The following is a 24,584-nucleotide window of genomic DNA, read 5'->3' as shown; positions in this document are numbered from 1 at the left end:
GAGAAAGGTTGAAGTTGAAGCATAGTTTCCCAAAGTATACTCCTTGGAACACTAGTCTCATATCAGTCAAGGTTATATCAGGAAATACGTGGTACTTCAAATTGGGCAATTTGAGGGAAGTTTAACAATGGGCTATTCACAGAGATGAGGGCAGAGTGTAGGGAAACCACAAGAGATAGAGCAGGGCCCCCAGACCTAGTAACAGCAGGGAGCTGTGACCATCCCTAGGGGAAACAGGGTGGAACGATTTACTGAACCCATAACCAAGAAGGAAAGAGTCCTAGGGAGAAGGTTCCAGATAGGAGCTGGGAGTTCTGTCCACAGACACAGCCAAATATAAGTGACCCAGCAGAGTGTGATCCAGAGAATGAACACCGTAACCTGGCTCTCCTTCCTTCCCCTAATCACCTGCAGGTAGGCTTTACTGGGCAAACCAACCCAGAAGTTAACGTGTGTATCAGTCAGGTTTCTCCAGAAAAAAACAGAATCAATATTGAGAAAGAGAGAGAGATTAACTGTAAGGAATTGGCTCATGTGATTGGGGTTGGGGTGGGAGGTTGATGGTGAAATCTTGAACTAGAATTACTTCTTCAGGAAACCTCAGTTTTTGCTCGTAAGGCCTTCAACTGATTGGGTGAGGCCCACCCACACTATAGAGGGTAATCTGCTTTACTTAAAGTGCACTGACTGTAGAGGTTACCCACATCTACGAAATACCTTCAGAGCAACATCTAGATTCACTGTAACCATGACAGAGGTCAGCCTCCCTCGTGAGCACACAGCAGAGTGAGGGAGGGTCGAGGGCACACCTGCAGGAGCAAAGAGGAGACAGAAGCTCTCCAGCACAGTTTTTTTTTTTTTTTTTTTTTTTTTGTGGTACGCGGGCCTCTCACTGCTGCGGCCTCTCCCATTGCGGAGCGCAGGCTCCGGACGCGCAGGCTCAGCGGCCATGGCTCACGGGCCCAGCCGCTCCGCGGCATGTGGGATCCTCCCGGACCGGGGCACGAACCCGCGTCCCCTGCATCGGCAGGCGGACTCTCAACCACTGCGCCACCAGGGAAGCCCTCCAGCACAGTTTTAAAGGCCATCTTGTGAGCAAAAGTCTTCCATGGGAAAATACATTTGAGAAACACTGAGTTAAACAAAGTTAAACCAATTATATTCCTGGTAAAATGAAGAGGGGAAGCATTGTGAACAAGAGAGGTGGGGTGTGCAAAGGCTCACAGATAATAAATGGGTATAAACGTACACTGCGGGTGTCAGCGGTCTTATGAAGCTGGAGTAGGATGCCCAAGTGGAGGAGGGCAGGCGGGGGGCCATTAAGTGGAAGACTTTACAGGCTGAGGACTTCAGTGTATATAATTAGGAGGTTTAATTTTATTCAAGAGGTAATTGAGAGGTATTCTGGGCTCCTTAGAATGGGAGTGACCTACTCCAAATAAAAGCCAAAGAAAGTATTCATGCTGCTATGTGTAGGATGCATTGGAATAAAGACAAGAAACTAAGAAGACAGAAAGAAGGCAGCTGATACACTGGGACCTAAGGTGGCCGTTCATTACTATGGGATTATGGCGGGAATGAAAAGGAAGCAGGAGAGCCAAAAAAGCCTTCAGAGAAAAAAATGCTTAGCAGCAGGCTTGAAGCAGAAAGGAAAGGAGGGAGATACTTCTACAGCTGGAAAATAACTGCAATGTTATTTCATCATAATTAAAGGTCTAGGATACTCATGCAGTCCAGCCAACTCCAATCAGCAACCAGTTCTCTCATCCCCAACAAAAATTAGAAGATGCTTTATGGGAGAGGTCAAAATAACACAACCACCATCCACTCCACTGTGCCACTGGAGAGCCACTTCTTTTAATAATATAATAATTGAGACTAAAATTGCAGAAGCTTCTTGAGGAAAAAGCTCAGAAAACAATAAACTCATAATGGGAAATAATCAGTGTAATTGAAGAAAACTGGGGAAGGATTGTGTTACCAGACGCACTAAGCGAGTGTCTTTCATGATTGCAGTCGATGAGGACCTCTACACTCCAGCAGGCAAAGAATCAGGAGCCAGGGAAGAAAGGCCATGTGCATGTTTTCCACAAAATATAAGTCTCCCGTGCTGGCACCTGAGCTTTCCATGGAAATACATAAAGCTGGGTCCCATTCTCCATCACAGCCGCCAATGAGGACACAGGTAAAGGCTCACTCTCTCCAACCACCCAACCTGCCACAGTGGACAGAGAAGACCCTGGGAAGAAGGTTTTGACATATACCATGGCCCAAAGGAATGGCCAATGTTCTTAGAGTTGGATGATACGGACCCTGGCTCTGCCACTTGACTTGAGCAAACCCCTTCACCTCTCTGAACCTGCTTCCTCACCTTTACAATGGAGATAACCTAGAGTGATAACACAATTACATAAAATAATGTAAATAAAAACATTTCATGGACTGAAAAATATAATCCGGTTTATGGTATTACTGTTCATTGGGATCCTTTTGCTATCATCAGTCACCCCGACATCCACTGGCCCCACCTTGAGTAGAAAGGGGCATTTGGAGCTCGGGACTTGGGTGCACTGAGAGACACAGAGAGACGCCATCCACAAACGGATTCTCTAGGGTCCCCAATGAGTGGGAGAGAAGTACTAAAAGTACCGATAGCCCAGAACTCGGTTTCCTCTCTTCTTCCTACCTGGTTGCCATGGAAACCCTTAGTCATACTTCCAAAGATTCATTTGACCTGCCACTTTGATGTAATAGAGACAGAAAAATAGGCTTTAATACAGTTAGAATTAAAGACTTCTATTCATTGCTTTCACAGAATTTTTTTGCCATTTAATTAAGAAAAAAGCAAACAGCAGTAATTTTCCTCAAAGGTCAGTGAACAAGAACATAGAGGTAATTTCTCTTCTCTCAGAATGGCTTCAACTTGCCTCATAAAATACCATGTCCCCTGAGTAAGAAGTTACTGTTTTCCCAGAAGATGTGGCAGAAAATGAGCAAATGTCAACTGTGATGACAGTTCCCATTACAGAGAAACCATGAGCTGTGTCCTCTTGCCACATCAACCATTAAAGATTAGAAGAGGGACTTCCCCGGTGGTCCGGTGGCTAAGACTCCACGCTCCCAATGCAGGGGGCCCGGGTTCGATCCCTGGTCAGGGAACTAGATCCTGCGTGCCGCCACTAAGAAGTCCGCATGCTGCAACTAAAGATCCCGTGTGCCGCAACTAAAGATCCTGCATGCCACAACTAAGAGCCCGCATGCCGCAACTAAAAAAGATCCCACGCGCCACAATGAAGATTCCACACGAGACAACGAAGATCCCACACGAGGCAACTAAGACCCAGCACAGCCAAATAAATAAATAAAATAGTTTTAAAAAATAAAGATTAGAAGAGATCCAAGACCCAGAATTACCGATGATATCCAGGTAGTCCAGTCAGCGGGTCATGTTAGCAACTCCAAGGGTTCTATAAAATTGAGAGGGTACATTTCAGACTGTGGATGTGATGACCACACAACGAGAGCTCACGTCTATTGAGCGCTGACAACGTAGGCTAGGCATCAGCCCACTGAATCCTCACGATCCTCCATTACCATCAGCATCTCAAAGTTCTTGCATTTTACTCTTCATGCTCACACAGACCCTCAGAAAAAATCCTCCCACCCCAAAACAGCAATAAAAGCCTTCAAAAGATGCCTCTCCTGTGCCCACGGACCAGCTTGTGAGCCAGTCAGCACCTGCCATTTTCACAGTTCTTTCTCCTCCAGTTCCCTCCATCAATGTCTTTGCTAACGCAGCCACTCGGGGGAGACTCAATGCTGACATGGCTGACGGACATCTTGGAACAACCTTGCCCATGTCTCCTCCGGGTCCAGAGTTGCCAGTTTTGAAAATGCCAGAGTGGTCCTGGGTGCCACGGAGAAATGGGGACGCTGGCTCTCATCCTTTCACAGTGATGCCCGTTGTCACGCGGACCCTGAAGCAGCTCACTGAGTGTCTGGGTCCTCCCCCTTCCTCACGAGGGTTCAATACCTGACCCTCCTTTCCTAGTTTTCCCCAGTCCCCTTCCCTGCACCTCAGGCACAGAAGCAAACACAAGAGGACAGAATATCGAAGTCAGTTTACACTAGGGTATTTTTCAGAGCACCTTTCATAATTAAAACTTCTATAATTCAAGAATAGTTTTCCTGTAGGATTGACAAAGAATAGCATCATGTAGTTTTGTTTATCAGTGACCGTAGTAACAGCACAGAGTTTTCGATTCACTCAGTCCTCCAGTTTTAAACATATGTGATTACGAACTTTTTTTTTCCTCATTTGGGGAGGTTCACGTTAGTTCACATTTTGTTCCAGAAATAAGACTTTGTGAGTATATTTTTAACCACATTTATTTCATATTTACATAATCCACATTCACATAAAGCTCTATTAATACATGAATATTTCCACCCTTCCCACTTTCCGGCTGTTTCTAAAGAGGAAGGAATCTTACTTGAGAGTTAAGTGCTGAGTTTCTCCTATGGAGTGTGGAATCTGGGAAATGAGATGATTCTCAGAGAAATAAAAAAGATTACCCACCCCAGAGGCCCAAACGTATCACAGAGGGTCAGATACTGGGAGCACTAGCTTTAGGAAGGTATGACTGTGTATGAACAACTTAGGGGTGGAAAAGAAAGAGGTGGTGAATGGGAAGTATCACCGTGGTGAGGGTAGAGTTTCGAGGACAGGACAAGAAAGAGATACTTAGCTCTATACTTGACTGGGGACTCATAGTCAAGAGACCAAAAAGCTGTGCCTTCTGGCTTCAGGGAAGACTTTTCAAAGACTGAAGAGAAAAAGGGAAGAGAATATTTTATATTTTCATGAGCCACTTCCAGAGAGTTCTTAGGAGTGCTGTTATAGGCATTATAGAAAGACTGAGAACAATAAAGATGTCTAAAGAAGATTCTCTTTTCAGCTTTGCTAGCATTAAGAATGTACTCTCCCCTTTGGCTTTTTTTTTTTTTCAAGAGGCTGAGTACAGATGTGATTTGCTGTCGGTTACGTTTTTCTGCCACAATACTGTTTCTCTGAAGGCAACATTGCTCAGAGACTGAGCCATATAGGGCTTCAGTTGCACTCAAGGTATACAGAGTAACAAAGAACTCCCTCTCTTTTCCGGAAAAAAAAAAAAATGGCCCTCAGGCATATCATACATATAAACAGATACCAACCAAGGCCATCAACTTTTGAATCGCAGTATGACGTGAACTGGGACATATATCATAAAAGTTGAGCGCCATCTAGAATCGGCGCTATCTTCCTTCATGCCAGTAGGCGTGTTTAAGATACTCAGACCCATTCAAATACTCTGGATTGTTCACAGCAAATACTGCCAAGAGATTTGTGTTTCCTGGGTAGTTTTAGATACGTGCATCTCCATATCCTTTTTTTCTTCCCTTATTCTCCTCTTCGGGCCACAAAGTCAAATTTTACAGATCTCACTCCATTGCTGAATCCATCTCATTCTCTCTGTTTAAAAATAGGATCACAATCACCTCATATGACTGCTCATATCAGTTCCTAGTGGATTAAAACAACTACCACTTATTTAGCTCATGATTCTGGGAGTTGGCTTGTTGTTCTGATCGGGGCTGGCTCAGTAATCCCTGCTGGACTTCTGTGTGCTTCTGGCATCAGCTGATGGACAGATGATGGCTGGATGATCTAAGGTGGTCTCACCCATGTGTTGGGCGGCTGGCAGGCTGGAGTGACAGAGCCATGTGCCTTTCATCATCCAGCAGGATCGCCTGGGTTCCTTCACACAGTGGTCACAATGTCCCAAGACAGACAAAAGCAGAAGCCGCATGGCCTCTTGATGCCTCGGTGTGGAGCTCACTTGATGTCACTGGTCACAGCAAGTCCCCAGGCCAGCCTCAGTTTCAAGGACCAGGAGATAGACTCCATCTCTTGATGAGAGGAGCCGAAAAGTATTGAGGCCATTTTTTGCAATGTGTTCTACTATTGTTGTATCTGAGTTCACTGTATCCTACTGCAGAGAATGACACTGTAGCTGAAGCTCCATGCACTCTTCCTGCCATTTACTGGCCGCTCCTGAATCGGGAGCAGTATTTTGGCAAAGTTCCTATCAAGACTACTGAAAGGAAACCGCTTACATGGTGTGTGTGTGGCATCAGCTGATGGACAGATGATGGCTGGATGATCTAAGGTGGTCTCACCCATGTACTGGGCGGCTGGCAGGCTGGAGCGACAGAGCCATGTGCCTTTCATCATCCAGCAGGATCGCCTGGGTTCCTTCACAAAGTGGTCACAATGTCCCAAGACAGACAAAAGCAGAAGCCGCATGACCTGTGTATCTGCTAAATTCCAGTAGAGCCACTAGCGTTGCTGTACGGCCTGCAGGCAGAATGTCCCCTCTTACGTATCTTCATTAACTGGTTAATCGAGTGGAAAGATGGCCCTTAGAAGAGGACTCTGCCATAACAGAGTGGGACATAAGACATACAGATGAGACATATCGAAAAGGATGAATCCAGAGATTGGAGACAGAGATAGCCAAGGTCCCCCGGTGGAGAATGAGAGTGGGGTTGGGAGGGAAAGGGCCCTTCACTAGTTAAGAGCGATAGAATGTGCTAGAAATTTGAGGGGGCTGCTACTAACAGGTAGTAGGCACATGAAATGGTGATGGAAAATTCCAGTCACCTCACAACTTTATCTAGCCCCTTTTTTCCTAGCCTACCCTCTCCCTTCCCACCTCCCCCACCCTCACTCCAATTCACTGATACCCATTTGCAATTTTCTAACTGATGTCTGCTTTGTCTTAATACCCTGCCAGCGCCTGACACAGTGACCAGCTCATAAAGGTAGTCAGCAAGAATGAATGATGGTTGGGGGGGATGAATTGGGAGATTGGGATTGACATATATACACTAATACGTATAAAATAGATAATTAGAAGTACAAAAGATAAATAAATAAAATTCAGATCAAAACAAAAACCAAAAAAAAAAAGAATGAATGACGGCAAGACCCAGACCCTGGAAATTAGTGAGTTGATCGATTCACTTTTTCCCTGAAGTTTTCCCTAGGTCTGAGTGATTAGGTAATGCAGATCAAGATCATTCCCAACTTCATCGATTCTTTTTTTTTGGTACGCGGGCCTCTCACTGTTGTGGCCTCTCCCGTTGCGGAGCACAGGCTCCGGACGCGCAGGCGCAGGGGCCACGGCTCACGGGCCCAGCCGCTCCGCGGCACGTGGGATCTTCCCGGACCGGGGCACGAACCCGCGTCCCCTGCCTCGGCAGGCGGACTCTCAACCACTGCGCCACCAGGGAAGCCCCATCGATTCTTTTATAATTAACTTCTTATAAAGTGGTGCTCAACAAAAGCTTGTTGGATAGAAGGATGGATGGACAAATGAACAGAAAGGGTGGGAAGGAATTCTAAGGTGCAAATACAGCAGCAGTCAGAGGTGGAGCCTGGGACACACAGGGAGGTTGTCGAGAGGCTTTCACTGCAGAAGAGACATGGCGAGGATGGAAACATTCCCCCAGCTGCTCTGGAGCAGCCAACTCACACAGCAGCAAACCTGGTACTTTTATCCTCAGGATGTCTCTGTAAAGATCTGGCCTCAGGGCTTCCCTGGTGGCGCAGTGGTTGAGAGTCCGCCTGCCGAGGCGGGTTCGTGCCCCGGTCCGGGAGGATCCCACGTGCCGCGGAGCGGCTGGGCCCGTGAGCCATGGCCGCTGAGCCTGCGCGTCCGGAGCCTGTGCTCTGCAACGGGAGAGGCCACAACAGTGAGAGGCCCGTGTACCACAAAAAAAAAAAAAAAAAAAAAGATCTGGCCTCATGATCTTGGGTTGTTTTTAGTTTTGAACCATGACTTTGCTAGGTAATGTTTTAAAATGCGAGCTTCCTTTGAACAATTTTTTGCACAGTCCTTTGGCTACTCGGTGAGTTCTCTCCAAAGTCTGATCCTCATTTCCACATCTGTGTCGTCCACAACATCGACAACATTTGCACACTGTAATAGAATAATAAAATCATGTAGCTTACGGACATCTGTGGCTCTCGGTGTTTTAGAAACGCAGATCTGTAGTATCAAAATTTTAAAGGATAAAACCTGTAGCCATCATTTTATTTCTCTGCCTATGCAATCCAACAACATTACAAAAATCCCATCATACAACATAAACTGTGGCATCAAAAGATAACTTCAATAAATGAAATATTGTTCTGTCCTTTCTGTTTAATTATGTAGTCCCAAATCCAACTTTGGATTGAAAGCCACTTGATTGATTTTGAAACTGTATATGTCTGGAATAGTCTTCAAAATTACAACCAAATAAAGAAGTTAATAAAACCGACTTTTTTTTTTTAAAAAGCAAAACCTGCCCATATCTGGTATCTTCCTTCTGTAGAGTTTGACATTCAATAGCGTATTTTATTATTTTATCTCAATTCAGTATTCAAGGAGAGCTTTTGAAACCATTTTGATTACCCTGACAGCTGAAATAAAATTTTTACAAGAACAGCATATTTGGAGCCAAAGATCGGGTTGACACAATGAATGCAATGATGAAAATCATTTTACAGCAGCCCAGCTTAGCATATTGGCTTCATTTAAAATTTATATCACAAGGGTTTAAAAAAAAAAACCCCAAAACAACAATTTTCCTCTAAAAGAAAACAGGAGCTTTCAATTCTTTCTGTTGGCCACAAAACGTCCTAAAGCTTTGGAGATTTGAATAGTTATCAGGAAATTTGAATAGTTATGAGTCCCAGAAACCCATTACCCAGCATCTCCGAATTATTTTCAGAGGTTTTGAAAAGGAAAGATATCCTGGGAGCTACACAATTAAGAAATTAGTCAATTATCAGAACAGTAGCCTCCTATAGAGACTTAATAAACCGTGCTTGAACATGTGAAGTGCTCCCAGTAAAAATCCGCCCTCTCAAAACTGTGTTCTAATGGACACTGACGCAGCAGTGGTTGCAGATTCAAATTGGCCATCAGATTCAAGACACATGGCAGGCTTTCGTCTCCATTTACATCCCTTTGTAGAAGGTTAGAGGACGGGGAACAGCATCTTCATTTCATCAGGAACCTGTGATACACAGAATCATGGCCCCCCAAAGATGTCCACATCCGAATCCCCAAAACCTGTGAATGTGTTATGTTAAATGGAGAAAGGGAATTAAAGCTGTAGATGGAATTAAGGTTGATAATCAGCTGACCTTAAAATAGGGAGATTATTCTGGATAGTCCAGATGAGCCTAAAGCAATCACAGGAGTCCTTAAAAGTGGAAGAGCGAGGCAGAAGAGATAAGAGTGATACAATGTGAGAAGGACTCAATCCACCGTCGCTGACTTTAAAGATGGAGGGAGAGACCAGAGCCAAGGAATGCAGGCGACCTCTAGAATTTGGACAAGGCCAGGAAATGCAATCTACCCTAGAACCTCCAGAAAGGAACACAGACCTGCCGACACCTTGAGCCTAGCTCCGTGAGATACGTGACAGACTTCTACCCTACAAAACTGTAAAGTAATATGTTTATGTTGTGTTAAGGTGCCAAGTTTGCGGCGATTTGTCACAGCAGTGACAGGAAACACATATGACACTCAACAGGTACCCAAGTGCACAGCTTATTATGTGCCCACACCCACGCAGGAAATGCAAGGCTGCCACAGAATCACATCCAGGGTGTGGATAGGTCACCTTGACACAGAGGCAACCACAGCTACAGCTTCCCGACAATCTTTCATATGGGGCCAGTGATACAGGCCCCAAACCTGTATGCCAGCCCCCAGCAGCCCTGGTCCAGGAGCAGTCTCCCAGACCAAGGCCTCACAATAAACGGAACAGGCACGATACGCCACATTCGGTGATCGCTGCAGCCTGCAGAGACACAGGACTGAAGTCCTTCTTACAGGCAGGCTGGGATCAGCCCAGGGCTAAAGTGAACCCTTTCTTCACAGTTATGATCCCAATGTCATTATATGTACTACATTCTAAACCTGAGGAATCTGTCATTGTTTGAATCTTGGGTACAAGTAGGGCCCCCTCCCCACAGACATCAAAGGCCAAGGACTTGCTTTCCCTGGACACAGGCAGCTTGGAAGGACACAGCAGTGTTTCAGTGCTCACTATTTCAGTGTTCCTTGTTACTTTCTGGAACATCACTACCACACATAATGAGAATCAGCTGTGTTTAAATCACCAAGAACTGGGACTTCCCTGGTGGCGCAGTGGATAACACCCTGTGTTCCCAATGCAGGGGGCCTGGGTTCAATCCCTGGTCAGGGAGCTAAATCCCACATGCATGAGGCAACTAAGGAGCCAGCGAGCTGCAACTAAGACTCGGTGCAACCACATAAAGAAATAAATAATCAGTGAAGGGTTTTTTAAAAAAATAAATAAATCACCAAGAATTACGCAGGAACAGAGCTAGAAAGAATGACAGGCAGTCTGAAGATACATTTTTGTCAAGGAAGAAGAGTGACACACGCACCTGGACATGAGCACAACAACACAGAGTAGCAGGTGGTAAAGTATGATGCAATGAGATGCAAAGCTGGAGGACTGCGGGAGCGAGGAAGAAAATTCTAGAAGAATCAGTGAAGAGCAACTTAACATAAGGAATGGGCTAATATCAGAAACGGGAGACATCAGGGGCAGGTTTGTGACAGAAATTTCTTTTTTCTTGGTTGTTGACTACCTTTAAACCTCACCATGTCTGTGGTCACCCCTTCCTCCTATCTGTTTGGGAGCCTGGCTTCTCTACCCTCCACACAAGGACAATAGCAGGTCAACCCTCTTCTCAACCTCCACGTTGGGGAAAGAAAAAGATCAGCTGCTGAGTACCGAAGCATAATTCTATCTTATGACTCAATATGTCACAAAATAGGATCCATTTTCTTTTGCTATTTCTATATAAACACCTCTATTATGTCCACAGAAGACAAAGGTTACCTCGTGAGAGAAATTATTCATAAGGGATAAATTAGAATTTTGAACAACCCTTTTAGGTGACCTCTACAGACGTATGAAAATAGGACTTCAATCTATACTAGATGCCGAATCCAAAAAGATGAAAACATAGTCAAATTGCGGTAGCACTCCTCAATTTAATTTAACCTTTGAGAGGCCTGGTCAATGGTCTCTTAAAATTAATTTCACCCAGTGATTCTCCAGGGAACAGAGAGAAAGAACTTATATTTAAATATATGCATGCACTTTTATAAACATACTGTAGTTTATTTGCCTTTATGTTTTTTCTCCCAACAAAGAATTCTAGATTGCTTATTAAGGCTTCTCAGCTTAATATATATATATATATATCTGGAAAAGAGGCTTCATTCTGAAAAACTCCAGGATTAGTGGCCAATCCTGAAGTACTTCTGAAAAAACTTTCACCAAAAAATGTAAATTTTACACTGCCCTCATTATTAAACCAACTTGTAATGGGTTTTTCTTAGGGTTTTAGCACTTACGAGATTCCTGATTAAAAATTCACCGAAAGTTTAATATCCAACAATAAGTTCAAAGAAACACTCAGATTTGCTTTTCTAAACTTTTGAGTTTGTCATTTAATTCCTTTAAAAAATATTAAAGTAGAAATCAATAATCTACCAATTTGACAAGGTTCTTCCACCTGTAGGAACAAGAAAAACTTAATAAATTGTCGGCACTAACCAGAAAAGATTGACTATATAATTTACCCAAAGTTTAATGGAACAGCTGAATTAGGGGACGCTGGGGAGAGGTGTTTCATGGGAGGAAAAAAAATGAGCTAATTTATATAAGAATTATTAAAGCCATACTTGGAGCTGCTGCTCAATTAAGTTTAAGAAGGAGTAACACTACTGCCAAGGGCTGGCATTAGTAGCAGGAAGCAGTATTATAAATTGGATCCAACTTTCTGGAAGGCAATTTGGTAATATATATATATATCAAAAGCCGTAATAACAGATGATCTCATTGAACACGACTTCCGTTTCTTGGAATTTATCTTAAGAAAATAAAGGAAGGATGTAATAAAATTACACTATTCCTTTTACTTTATTATTTTAAATAAATAATTTTATTAATGCACAACATTGATTACTCTGTTGTTTAAAACTAGAGAAAACTAGAAACGATGAAAATGCTTACCAATTAAGAATTGTTTAAATAAATGGACTTTCTTCTCCTACCCTTGCCCCCTCCAGTCTATTTCCAACACAGCAGCCAGCATCACCTTATAATTAAAATGCAATGACTTGAATGTTAACTCAACTTATTGTGGTGATCGTTTCACAGTATATACAAATATTGAATCATTATGTTGTACACATGAAACTAATATAATGTTATATGTCAATTATACCTCAACAACAATAACAACAATATTTTAGGGCAATGACAATGGCCATGTCACTCCTGTGCTCAAAACACTCCAGTGGTTCCCCTCAATCAGGGTCAAAGCCAAATCTGTATCATGCTCTAGTGCACATTTTGCACAGTCTAGAGTTGCCATTTAAGTGGCTCTTCCTTGAGCAAGTGTGTGTGCCCCAAGTAACCTTTCTTCTTCACTTTAGACAGAGAAGAACCTAGGATCTTAGCTCCCTTGTGAAGGACATTCCATTTGATATTTGCCTTGACACCCTCCTACATACATTTGTATAAAAATTTTCTCCAAAACTGTAATTATATTAGAGATACAGAGCAGAAAGCTGTTTTTCTCAATCACCACCAAGTGACTATCATTTCTCATCTGGACTACTGCAAAGCTGCCCATCCTAATTATTCTTCCTACTTAATTTAGTCTCCACACTACATTTCTTTTTTTCAAAAAAATCATCATAATTTCCCCAAGCTTAAAATGCCTTCCCATTTCTCTGCAAGTGAAGATTCAAATTCCTGATGGTCAAGGTTCTAAAACAGTGCTATACAACAGAAATATATTGGGAACCATGCATTGAGTTTAAAATTTCATAGTAGCCATATTTTTTCAAAAAGTTTCAAAATGTTAAAAAAAATTTTAATACTATATTTAATTTTAGTCAATCTATCCAAAATATGGTCATCTCAATATGTAATCAATAATTCAAGTAGCTCTTAAATGTTATCACTACAAAAAATACATAGTTATGTGAGGTGATTGATGTGTTAATGAACCTTACTGTGGTAATCATTTTGCAATATATATACAGTGCGGCTCAAATTGGACAAGCCACATTTCACATGATCCACAGCCCTGTGTGGCTAGGGGCCCCCATATTGGACAATGCAGCTCTACAACAGGGATCCCCAACTGCCAGGCTGTGGACTGGCACAGCAGGAGGTGAGCGGCAGGCGAGCAAATGAAGCTTCATCTGCCACTCCCCGTCACTCCCCAACGCTCGCACTACCAGCTGAACCACACTCCCCACCCCACCACACCCCCACCAATGGAAAAACTGTCTTCCATGAAACCGGTCCCTGGTGCCAAAACGGTTGGGGACAGCTGCTGTACAAGGTCAGGACTATGCCCACCTCTTCAGCCTTCTCAGGCTATAGACCTATTTAACCTTCAGGTACTCAAAAATCCAATTCTTTGAACTTTGCTAGTCCTTTATACATGTTGAGTTTTCATACAACAAATAATTTGAAAGAAGACAACCAAATTTTTTTAATGGAAAAAAGATACGAACGAGGGCTTCCCTGGTGGCACAGTAGTTAAGAATCCACCTGCCAACGCAGGGGACACAGGTTCGAGCCCTGGTCCAGGAAGATCCCACATGCCATGGAGCAACTAAGCCCATGCACCACAACTACTGAGCCCACGTACCTAGAGCCCATGCTCCACAAGAGAAGCCACCACAATAAGAAGCCTGTGCACTGCAACAAAGAGTAGCCCCCACTCGCCACAACTAGAGAAACCCCATGTGCAGCAAAGAAGACCCAATGCAGCCAAAAACTAAAAATTAAAATAAATAAAAATAAAAATAAAGGTAGGAGATTCAAGATGGTGGAGGAGTAGGTGGACGTGTTCATCTCTCTTCAAGGATGTATCAGGAATACATTTATAGATGCAACGATTCTCACAGAACACCAGCTGAAAACTAGCAAAAGACCTTGGACACTGGAAAGGATTATAAAGATCCCTGCATAACTGGGTAGGATGGAAAAAAGGGAGGAGGAGAAGAGGAAGCGGGATGGGACCTGCACCCTGGGGCGGGGGAGCTGAAGCAGAGGAGAGATTCCCAAATTCGGGAAAACCCCTCTCCTACAGGGAAATCAGTTGGGACAGAAGGGAAGCATTTGAGGCTGTCAGAAGAGAGTGATGCAGCTGATCTGTGGCAGATGGGACAGAGTAAGAAATACACAGATGGTCCATACCACAGCCCTACGTGACCCAGACTGGGATGTATGTTCACAGGTATGCAAGGGGGCAGGGAGCTGGTGTGTGGGGACTGGAGAACAGGCCCGGAGTGAGAACTGCTGTTGGCTGTGGGGAGATGGACTGAGGGGATGGGAGGGAATGCCTACAGAGGAAGACAGGACTGCCATGGAAGCAGGGCACTACTGCTGAGTCACACACAGGGGAAGGAGCCACTACTGTAACCGCTCTCTCCCCACACGCCAGTGCCTGCTGATGACAATAAAAGAAGCCGACTCAGGGCTGGCTCTTAAGCACTGGCTTCCAAGCAATAAAAAAAAGCCCCCTCAGAGCTGGCCCTCATGCGCCAGGTGCAGGGCAATAAAAAAAAAAAAAAGTCTGGTCAGGGCTGGCCCTCATGCGACTTACGCCAGGCACCAGAAAAGGCCCTCACTGGACACGTCTCTTGCGCCTGTGGCCGTTGGCTTCCCTGTGCATTTGGTGTTGTTGGGGCTCCCATGATCCAAGCAGTCATACCATCTCTGCAGCCTGTCCTCACAGGGGCAGACCCAAGAGCTCCAAGGCAGCCTCAGGACCAGACTCCTGTGTGGAGACCACACGCAGAGGTGGGGATAAAACCAGAGCTGAACCCCAGGGACGGGGTGACTAAGGAAGAATATCGAAAATCTTTACATCAGCTGTACAAGCTACAGATTGAATCCCCGTGATCAGCTAGGTAGACCCTGGATCTATGAAATATCTGAGTAGATAATGAGTGTTCCTGCAAATGAAAATGGCCTAGCTCTGGCAGCTGTGGACTTTGGGGGCAAGCACATGCAGAAATTGGGCCAGATCAGATTCTGACTGGTGCCCACAGGGCCCAGAGCAGGTCCAGAGACCAGCCCAGAGGCAGAGGAGAGCCTTTTGGGGAGGCAGAGGTAGGCTGTGGCTCATGGTGTGTGCAAGGACACTTATAGCAGAGACCCCAGGGAAACATAGTTATTACTATTAATTTGCTTATGTTTAATTCTAATTCTAATTCTTTGATTTCGATTTTGAGTTCTTCTGGTTGTTCTCTTCCTTTTTGTTTTATTTGGCTCCGTTTTTGCTTCTTTCACATGTGTGTGTTTCCTTGTTTCTGTTTTTGTTTGATATTGTTTTCACCACTTCTCTGGCGTTTCGTTTGTCTTTTTTTTCTTTAATATATCTTCTATTTATTTTTTTAAATGTTTCTATTTCTACATTGCTTTTCTATTGTTCTATCTTCTTTCCCCCTTTTTTAAAAATCATTTTTGTTGGTTTTGTTTCTTTGCTTCATTCTTCAGTTGGCACTCTGCTTTGGTTTTGTTCTGTGTTTTTGTCAGCTTTCTTCTTAATTGTTTGATTTCATTCTTGGGTTCTTTTGTTTGTCTGGTTGTTCTCTTACTTTTTCATTTATTTGGTTCTCTTTTTGTTTCTTTTGTGTGTGTGTGTTTCCTTGTTCCTGTTTCATTTTACTTTTTACCATCTGTCTGGAATTTTGTTAGTCTTCTTTTTATTTTAATCCCATTTTTTGCCAGGATGAGTGAATTGTGCGGTCTTGGTCCCTTGACCAGAAGTCAGGCCTGAGGCTCTGGGGTGGGAGCACCAAGTCCAGGATGCTGGACCACTAGAGAGTTCCTGGTCCAGGGAAGATTAACTACCAAAAGTTCTCAGGCAAGCCTCTATCTCAGTCCAAGACCCGGCTCCACCCAACTGCCAGCAGCTCCCAGTGCTGGACGCCTCACACCAAACAACAAACAAGACAGGAACACAAACCCACCCATCAGCACAGAGACAACCTAAAGTAATATTAAGGTCACAGACACCCCAAAACACAACCCCTGACATGGCCCTGCTCCACAGAGGGAAAAGACTCAGCTCCACCCACCAGAACACAGGCACCAGTCCCTCCCATCAGGAAGCCTACGCAAGCCAGTGGACCAACTGGGAGCCAAGAACAGAAGCAAGAGGAACTATGACCCTGCAGCCTGGGGAAAGGAGACCTCAAATACTGTAAATTAGACAAAATCAGAAGACGGAGAAATATCTTGCAGGCAAAGGGGCAAGATAAAAACTCATAAGACCAAATAAATGAAGAGGAAATAGGCAAACTACCTGAAAAAGAATTCAGAGTAATGATAGTAAAGATGATCCAAAGTCTCGGAAATAGAATAGAGAAAATACAAGAAATGTTTAACAAGGACCTAGAAGAACTACAGAGCAAACAATGATGAACAACACAATAACTGAAATTTAAAATACTGTAGAAGGGATCAATAGCAGAATAACTGAGGCAGAAGAACGGATAAGTGAGCTGGAAGATAGAATGGTGGAAATAACTGCCACAGAGCAGAATAAAGAAAAAAGAATGAAAAGAATGCAGGACAGTCTCAGAGACCTCTGGGACAAAATTAAGTGCACTAACATTCAAACTACAGGAGTCCCAGAAGAAGAAGAAAAAAAAGAAAGGGTCTGAGAAAATATTTGAAGAGATTATAGTTGAAAACATCCCCAACATGGGAAAGGAAATAGTCAATCAAGTCCAGAAAGCACAGACAGTCCCCTACAGGATAAACCCAAGGAGAGACACGCCAAGACACAGAGTAATCAAACTAACAAAAATTAAACACAAAGAAAAAATATTAAAAGCAGCAAGGGAAAAGCAACAAATAACATACAAGGGAACTCCCATAAGGTTAACGGCTGATCTTTCAGCAGAAACTCTACAGGCCAGAAGGGAGTGGCAATATATATTTCAAGTGATGAAATGGAAAAACCTACAACCAAGATTACTCTACCCAGCAAGGATCTCATTCAGATTAGACAGAGAAATCAAAAGCTTTACAGAGAAGCAAAAGTTAAGAGAATTCAGCAGCACCAAACCAGCTTTACAACAAACGCTAAAGGAACTTCTCTAGGCAAGAATCACAAGAGAAGGAAAAGACCTACAATAACAAACCCAAAACAATTAAGAAAATGGTAATAGGAACATACATATCAATAATTACCTTAAATGTAAATGGATTAAATGCCCCAACCAAAATACACAGACTGGCTGAATGGATACAAAAACAAGACCCGTATATATGCTTGCTGTCTACAAGAGACCCACTTCAGACCTAGGGACACATACAGACTGAAAGTGAGGGGATAGAAAAAAGATAAGACATGGAAATGGAAATTAAAAGAAAGCTGGAGTAGCAATTCTCTTATCAGATAAAAAAGACTTTAAAACAAAGACAATTACAAGTGACAAGGAAGGACACTATATAATGATCAAAGGATCAATCCAAGAAGAAGATATAACAATTGTAAATATCTATGCACCCAACATAGCAACAGCTCAATACATAAGACAAACACTAACAGCCATAAAAGGGGAAATTGACAGTAACACAATCATCGTAGGGGACTTTAACACCCCACGTACACCAATGAACAGATCATCCAAAATGAAAATAAACAAGGAAACACAAGCTTTAAATGACACATTAGACCAGAGGGACTTAATTGACACTTATAGGGCATTCCACCCAAAAACAACAAGATACACTTTCTTCTCAAATGCACATGGAACATTATCCAGGATAGATCACATCTTGGGTCACAAATCAAGCCTCCCTAAATTTAAGAAAATTGAAATTGTATCAAGCATCTTTTCCAACCACAACACTGAGACTAGATATCAATTACAGGAAAAAAAACTGTAAAAAAAAAATATATATATAAACACATGGAGGTTAAACAATACATTACTAAACAACCAAGAAATCACTAAAAAATCAAAGAGGAAATCAAAAAATACTTAGAAACAAATGACAATGAAAACACGATGACCCAGAACCTATGGGATGCAGCAAAAGCAGTTCTAAGAAGGAAGTATATAGCAAAACAATCCTACCTCAAGAAAGAAGAAAAATCTCAAACAACCTAACCTTACACCTAAAGCAATTAGAGAAAGGAGAACAAAAACAAGGCCCCAAGGTTAGCAGAAGGAAAGAAATCATAAAAATCAGATCAGAAATAAATGAAAAAGAAATGAAGAAAACAACAACAAAGATCAATAACACTAAAAGCTGGTTCTTTGAGAAGATAAACAAAATTGATAAACCATTAGCCAGACTCATCAGGCAAAAAAGGGAGAACACTCAAATCAACAGAATTAGAAATGAAAAATGAGAAGTAACAACTGACACCGTAGAAATACAAAGGATCATGAGAGACTATTACAAGCAACTACATGCCAATAAAATGGACAACGTGGAAGAAATGAACAAATTCTTAGAAAAGTACAACTTTCCAAGACTGAACCAGAAAGAAATAGAAAACATAAACAGACCAATCACAAGCACTGAAATTGAAACTGTGATTAAAAACCTTCCAAAGAAAAGCCCAGGGCCAACGGCTTCACAGGCGAATTCTATCAAACATTTAGAGAAGAGCTAACACCCATCCTTCTCAAACTCTTCCAAAAGATAGCAGAGGGAGGAACATTCCCAAACTCATTCTATGAGGCCAACATCACCCTGATACCAAAACCAGACAAAGATGTCACAAAGAAAGCAAACTGCAGGCTGATATCACTGATGAACATAGATGCAAAAATCCTCAACAAAATACTAGCAAACAGAATCCAACAGCACATTAAAAGGATCATACACCATGATCAAGTGGGGTTTATCCCAGGAATGCAAGGATTCTTCAGTATATGCAAATCAATCAATGTGATACACCATATCAACAAACTGAAGGAGAAAAACCATATGATCATCTCAATAGATGCAGAGAAAGCTTTCGACAAAATTCAACATCCATTTATGATAAAAACCCTGCAGAAAGTAGGCATAGAGGGAACTTTCCTCAACATAATAAAGGCCATATATGACAAACCCACAGTCAACATCATCCTCAATAGTGAAAAACTGAAACCATTTCCACTAAGATCAGGAACAAGACAAGGTTGTCCACTCTCACCACTATTATTCAACACAGTTTTGGAAGTTTTAGCCACAGCAATCAGAGAAGAAAAAGAAATAAGGGGAATTCAAGTCAGAAAAGAAGAAGTAAAGCTGTCACTGTTTGCAGATGACATGATACCATATGTAGAGAATCCTAAAGATGCTACCAGAAAACTACTAGAGCTAATCAATGAATTTGGTAAAGTAGAAGGATACAAAACTAATGCACAGAAATCTCTAGCATTCCTATATACTAATGATGAAAAAACTGAAAGTGAAATTAAGAAAACACTCCCATTTACCACTGCAACAAAAAGAATAAAATATCTAGGAATAAACCTACCTAAGGAGACAAAAGACCTGTATGCAGGAAACTATAAGACACTGAAGAAAGAGATTAAAGATGATACAAATAGATGGAGAGATATACCATGTTCTTGGATTGGAAGAATCAACACTGTGAAAATGACTATACTACCCAAAGTAATCTACAAATTCAACGCAATCCCTATCAAACTACCACTGGCATTTTTCACAGAACCAGAACAAAAAATTTCACAATTTGTATGGAAATGCAAAAGACCCCGAATAGCCAAAGCAATCTAGAGAAAGAAAAATGGAGCTGGAGGAATCAGGCTCCCTGACTTCAGACTATACTACAAAGCTACAGTAATCAAGACACTATGGTACTGGCACAAAAACAGAAATATAGATCAATGGAACAGGATAGAAAGCCCAGAGATAAACCCACGCACATATGGTCACCTTATCTTTGATAAAGGAGGCAAGAATATCCAGTGGAGAAAAGACAGCCTCTTCAATAAGTGGTGCTGGGAAAACTGGACAGATACATGTAAAACTATGAGATTAGAACACTCCCTAACACCACACACAAAACTAAGCTCCAAATGGATTAAAGACCTAAATGTAACGCTGGACACTATCAAACTCTGAGAGGAAAACATAGGCAGAACACCCTATGACATAAATCACAGCAAGATCCTTTTTGACCCATCTCCTAGAAAAATGGAAATAACAACAAAAATAAACAAATGGGACCTAATGAAACTTAAAAGCTTTTGTACAGCAGAGGATATCATAAACAAGACCAAAAGACAACCCTCACTCAGAATGGGAGAAAATAGTTGCAAATGAAGCAACTGACAAAGGATTAATCTCCAAACTTTATAAGCAACTCATGCAGCTCAATAACAAAAAAAACAAACAACCCAATCCAAAAATGGGTAGATGACCTAAATAGACATTTCTCCAAAGGAGACATACAGATTGCCAACAAACACATGACAGGATGCTCAACATCATTAATCATTAGACAAATGCAAATCAAAACTACAATGAGATATCACCTCACACCAGTCAGAATGGCCATCAACAAAAAATCTAGAAACAATAAATGCTGGAGAAGGTGTGGAGAAAAGGGAACACTCTTGCACTGCTGGTGGGAATGTAAATCGATACAGCCACTATAGAGAACAGTATGGAGGTTCCTTAAAAAACTACAAATAGAACTACCATACGACCCAGCAATCCCACTTTGGGCATATACCCTGAGAAAATCATAATTCAAAAAGAGTCATGTACCAAAATGTTCATTGTAGCTCTATTTACAACAGACATGACATGGAAGCAACCTAAGTGTCCACCGACAGATGAATAAAGAAGATGTGGCACTTATATACAATGGACTATTACTCAGCCATAAAAAGAAACGAAACTGAGTTATTTGTAGTGAGGTGGATGGACCTAGAGTCTGTCATACAGAGTGAAGTAAGTCAGAAAGAGAAAAACAAATATCGTATGCTAACACATATATATGGAATCTAAGAAAAAAAAAAGGTCATGAAGAACCTAGGGGTAAGACAGGAATAAAGACACAGACCTACTACAGCATGGACTTGAGGATATGGAGAGGGGGAAAGGTAAGCTGGGACGAAGGGAGAGAGTGGCATGGACATATATACACTACCAAATGTAAAATAGATAGCTAGTGGGAAGCAGCCGCATGGCACAGGGACATCAGCTCAGTGCTTTGTGACCACCTAGAGGGGTGGGATAGGGAGGGTGGGAGGGAGGGAGATGCAAGAGAGAAGAGATATGGGAACATATGTATATGTATAACTGGTTCACTTTGTTATAAAGCAGAAACTAACACACCATTGTAAAGCAATTACACTGCAATAAAGATGTAAAAAAAAAAAAAAAAAAGGCCACACACATACAAAAAACAAACCAAAATGAGATACCACTTCACATCTACTAGAATGATTATAATTAAAAAGCAGAGGGCTTCCCTGGTGGCGCAGTGGTTGGGAGTCCGCCTGCCGATGCAGGGGATACGGGTTCGTGCCCCGGTCCGGGAGGATCCCACGTGCCGCGGAGCGGCTGGGCCCGTGAGCCATGGCCGCTGGGCCTGCGCGTCCGGAGCCTGTGCCCCGCAATGGGAGAGGCCACAACAGTGAGAGGCCCGCGTACCACAAAAAAAAAAAAAAAAAAAAAAAAAAAAAAAAAAAAAAAAAAAAAAAGCAGAGAGTGGGAGGGAGGTCCAAGAGGGAGGGGATATATGTATTCATATAGCTGATTCACTTCACTGTACAGCAGAAACACAACATTGTAAAGCAATTATAGTCCAATTTTTTAAAAAGACAATAACAAGTGTAGATGAGAATGTGAAGAAACTGGAACTCTCATATATCGCTGGAAGGATTGTAAAATTGTTCACCATTTTACAATGGAAAACAGTCTGACAGTTTCTTAAAATGTTGAACATAGTCACCATAAGACCCCACAGTTCCACTTCTAGGTATCTATCCAAGAGAAATGAATGAAGACATATGACCACACAAGACAGATGTCCACACAAGACTTAGAGAAGCAACCCAAATGTCCATCAACTGGTAAAAGGATAAACAAAATGTGGTCTAGCCATACAATGCAATACCATTCAGCAATAAAAAGAACAAAGTACTGATCCATGCTACAACATGGATGAACCTCAAAAACATCATGCTAAGTGAAAAAAGCCAGATACAGAAAGACACATATTGTATAATTCCATTTTTATGACATGTCCAGAAAAGGAAAATCTATAGAGACAGAAAGTAAATAAGTGGTTGCCTAGGGTGGGGCATGTGGATGGAGGATGGCTGCAAATAGGCACAGGGACCCTTGGGGAGTAATGGAAACGTTCTAAAACTGGGTCATGGTGATGGTGGCACAACTGTATAAAATTACTACAAATTATTGAATTGTACACGTGAGTGAATTTTATGGCATAAAATATACATCTCAATAAAGTTATTTTTAAGAAAAATGAAATATTCCCAAGAATTAAAAAATAAAGTTGAGGCAGTGCACTGGGTGGTCCCATGGATCTGTCTCTTGCTTCCCCAGTGTTTGGACAGAACAGACCCAGACACACCCCTTCCTCCAGCCCCCCGACCACCCTCCAACCTTTTTTTCCAGTCGTAACCTTCAGACCCAATCACTCAGCTATCCTTGGCCTCCGGACCAGCCAACACCATTTTCTGAGCTTAGCTCCTTATTATCCATCACACGTGAGATCCCAGATTCATTAGAATGATTCCATCCCTGTGGAGGCTGCCATCAACCGCCTGGTCAACATGCATCTGCGGGCCTCCTGCACCCAACCTCTCTGGGCTCTTATCTCCACCACAGTGATGTGGTTCTGGAGGGCCTGGGCCACTTTTTCAGTGAATTTGAGACAGGCTGGGACCCGGGCTCTGGAACCCTTTGCTGCAGTGCTGGCACCTGGACAAACGTCTCCTCGAGCAACAAAATACAAAGAAACTACAAGGGACTAAAAATAACCACGTGCATGTGCAGTTGGGACAAGTTATGAACAGCAAGATATAAAAAGACCAAAACCCAACTGCCACTTCTGAAGAGCTGGGAGCAAAAACAGGGTGTTGGGAGCAAAAGCAGGGTACTGTGCACGATCCCTGCACACGGCACCACCAAGTGGTGGGCATATCACCTAAGCCACACCTACGGCCCGGACCCCCGGACCCGCCCCCACCCTCACTCCATTTAAGGCTCCCTCTCAGGGAGGGGGAGCGAGCAGGGTAGCCTGTTACCAGTTTTCCCTCCCTTGTGCTGCAGCACGAATACCAATAAAGCCTTGCCTGAATTTCTTGCCTGGCCTCTTACCAACTTCTATTGATTAAAAAGTCTGAGAACCCAGGTCGGTAACAAATTAGCCAAGGAGAAGCACGAGAGCGCCCAGCATCTCTGGAAGACGCCAAACCAGCCCTCCATTCGTGCCGTCTTCCAGGGCGCGCAGAAGCCGTTCCAAAAGGAGTGGAATAAAACCCAGGACGCTACGGAAGCCGCCATTCTCATGGAGAAGAACCTGAACCAGGCCCTTTTGGATCTGCACGCCCTGGGTTGTGCCCGCACAGACCCCCACCTCTGTGACTTCCTGGAGAGCCGCTTCCTAGACGAACAGGTGAAACTCATCCAGAAAATGGCAACCACCTGACCAAGCTCCGCAGGCCGGCTGGTCCCCAGGCGGGGCTGGGCGAGTCTCTCTTCGAAAGGCTCACCGTCCAGCACGACTAAGGAGCGTCCAGAGCCCAGCAGTTTTGAGGAGCCCCTCTGGCGTCAGGGCGTCTGCCTGAAGTCCAGCTCTGCAGCCACGAGGCAGCGTTTTAACTACTCTGGAGCCCTCTCCCAAGCCTTGGACCAAAATGAAAACAATAAAGCTTTTTGCAGCAAGACGAAAAACAACTTGAACGTTTACATCGTGCTGTCAATGTTTCATACCTTTTATATTCCCCGCCTCCTCCCACCAGATGGTTAAGTTCCACGGCAGGGCCTCAGACAGCTGTTGAATATATTGTGGATAAACTGCTTGGGCAATTTCAAAAAAATCACAGACACTTAAAAGTTTTGAAAAGTCCTACTCAGTAATAAAACACACTCAACAACATGGATGAACATTATGAAAGAAGCCAGCAACCACTGAGTACATACTATATGATTCCATTTATAAAGTTCTAGAACAGCTAAAACTAGAAATCTGAACAGTGGTTTCCTGGGGCATTGGGGGGGGGGCAGGCATTGAGGGGGAAGGGGTTCAAGGGAACTCTCACAGGTGATGGAAATGTCCTATATGCAAACCAGAATGGCAGGTATACAGGTGTACATTTGTCAAAATCCATCAAACTGTACGCTTAAAATCTGTTGTATACAGATTATATCTCAATTTAAACATGTGAATA

General features: G+C 42.9%; 1 pseudogene; it reads left to right on the top strand.

The window, feature by feature from the left end:
• The first annotated feature begins 22,709 nt into the window (after positions 1–22,709).
• Positions 22,710–23,922, top strand: LOC131748227 (ferritin light chain pseudogene; annotated as a pseudogene).
• Positions 23,923–24,584: the final 662 nt, after the last annotated feature.

This window comes from Kogia breviceps, chromosome X (genome assembly GCF_026419965.1).
Source record: "Kogia breviceps isolate mKogBre1 chromosome X, mKogBre1 haplotype 1, whole genome shotgun sequence".
NCBI lineage: Eukaryota > Metazoa > Chordata > Mammalia > Artiodactyla > Physeteridae > Kogia > Kogia breviceps.
This window is presented reverse-complemented; position numbering and strand designations above follow the sequence as displayed.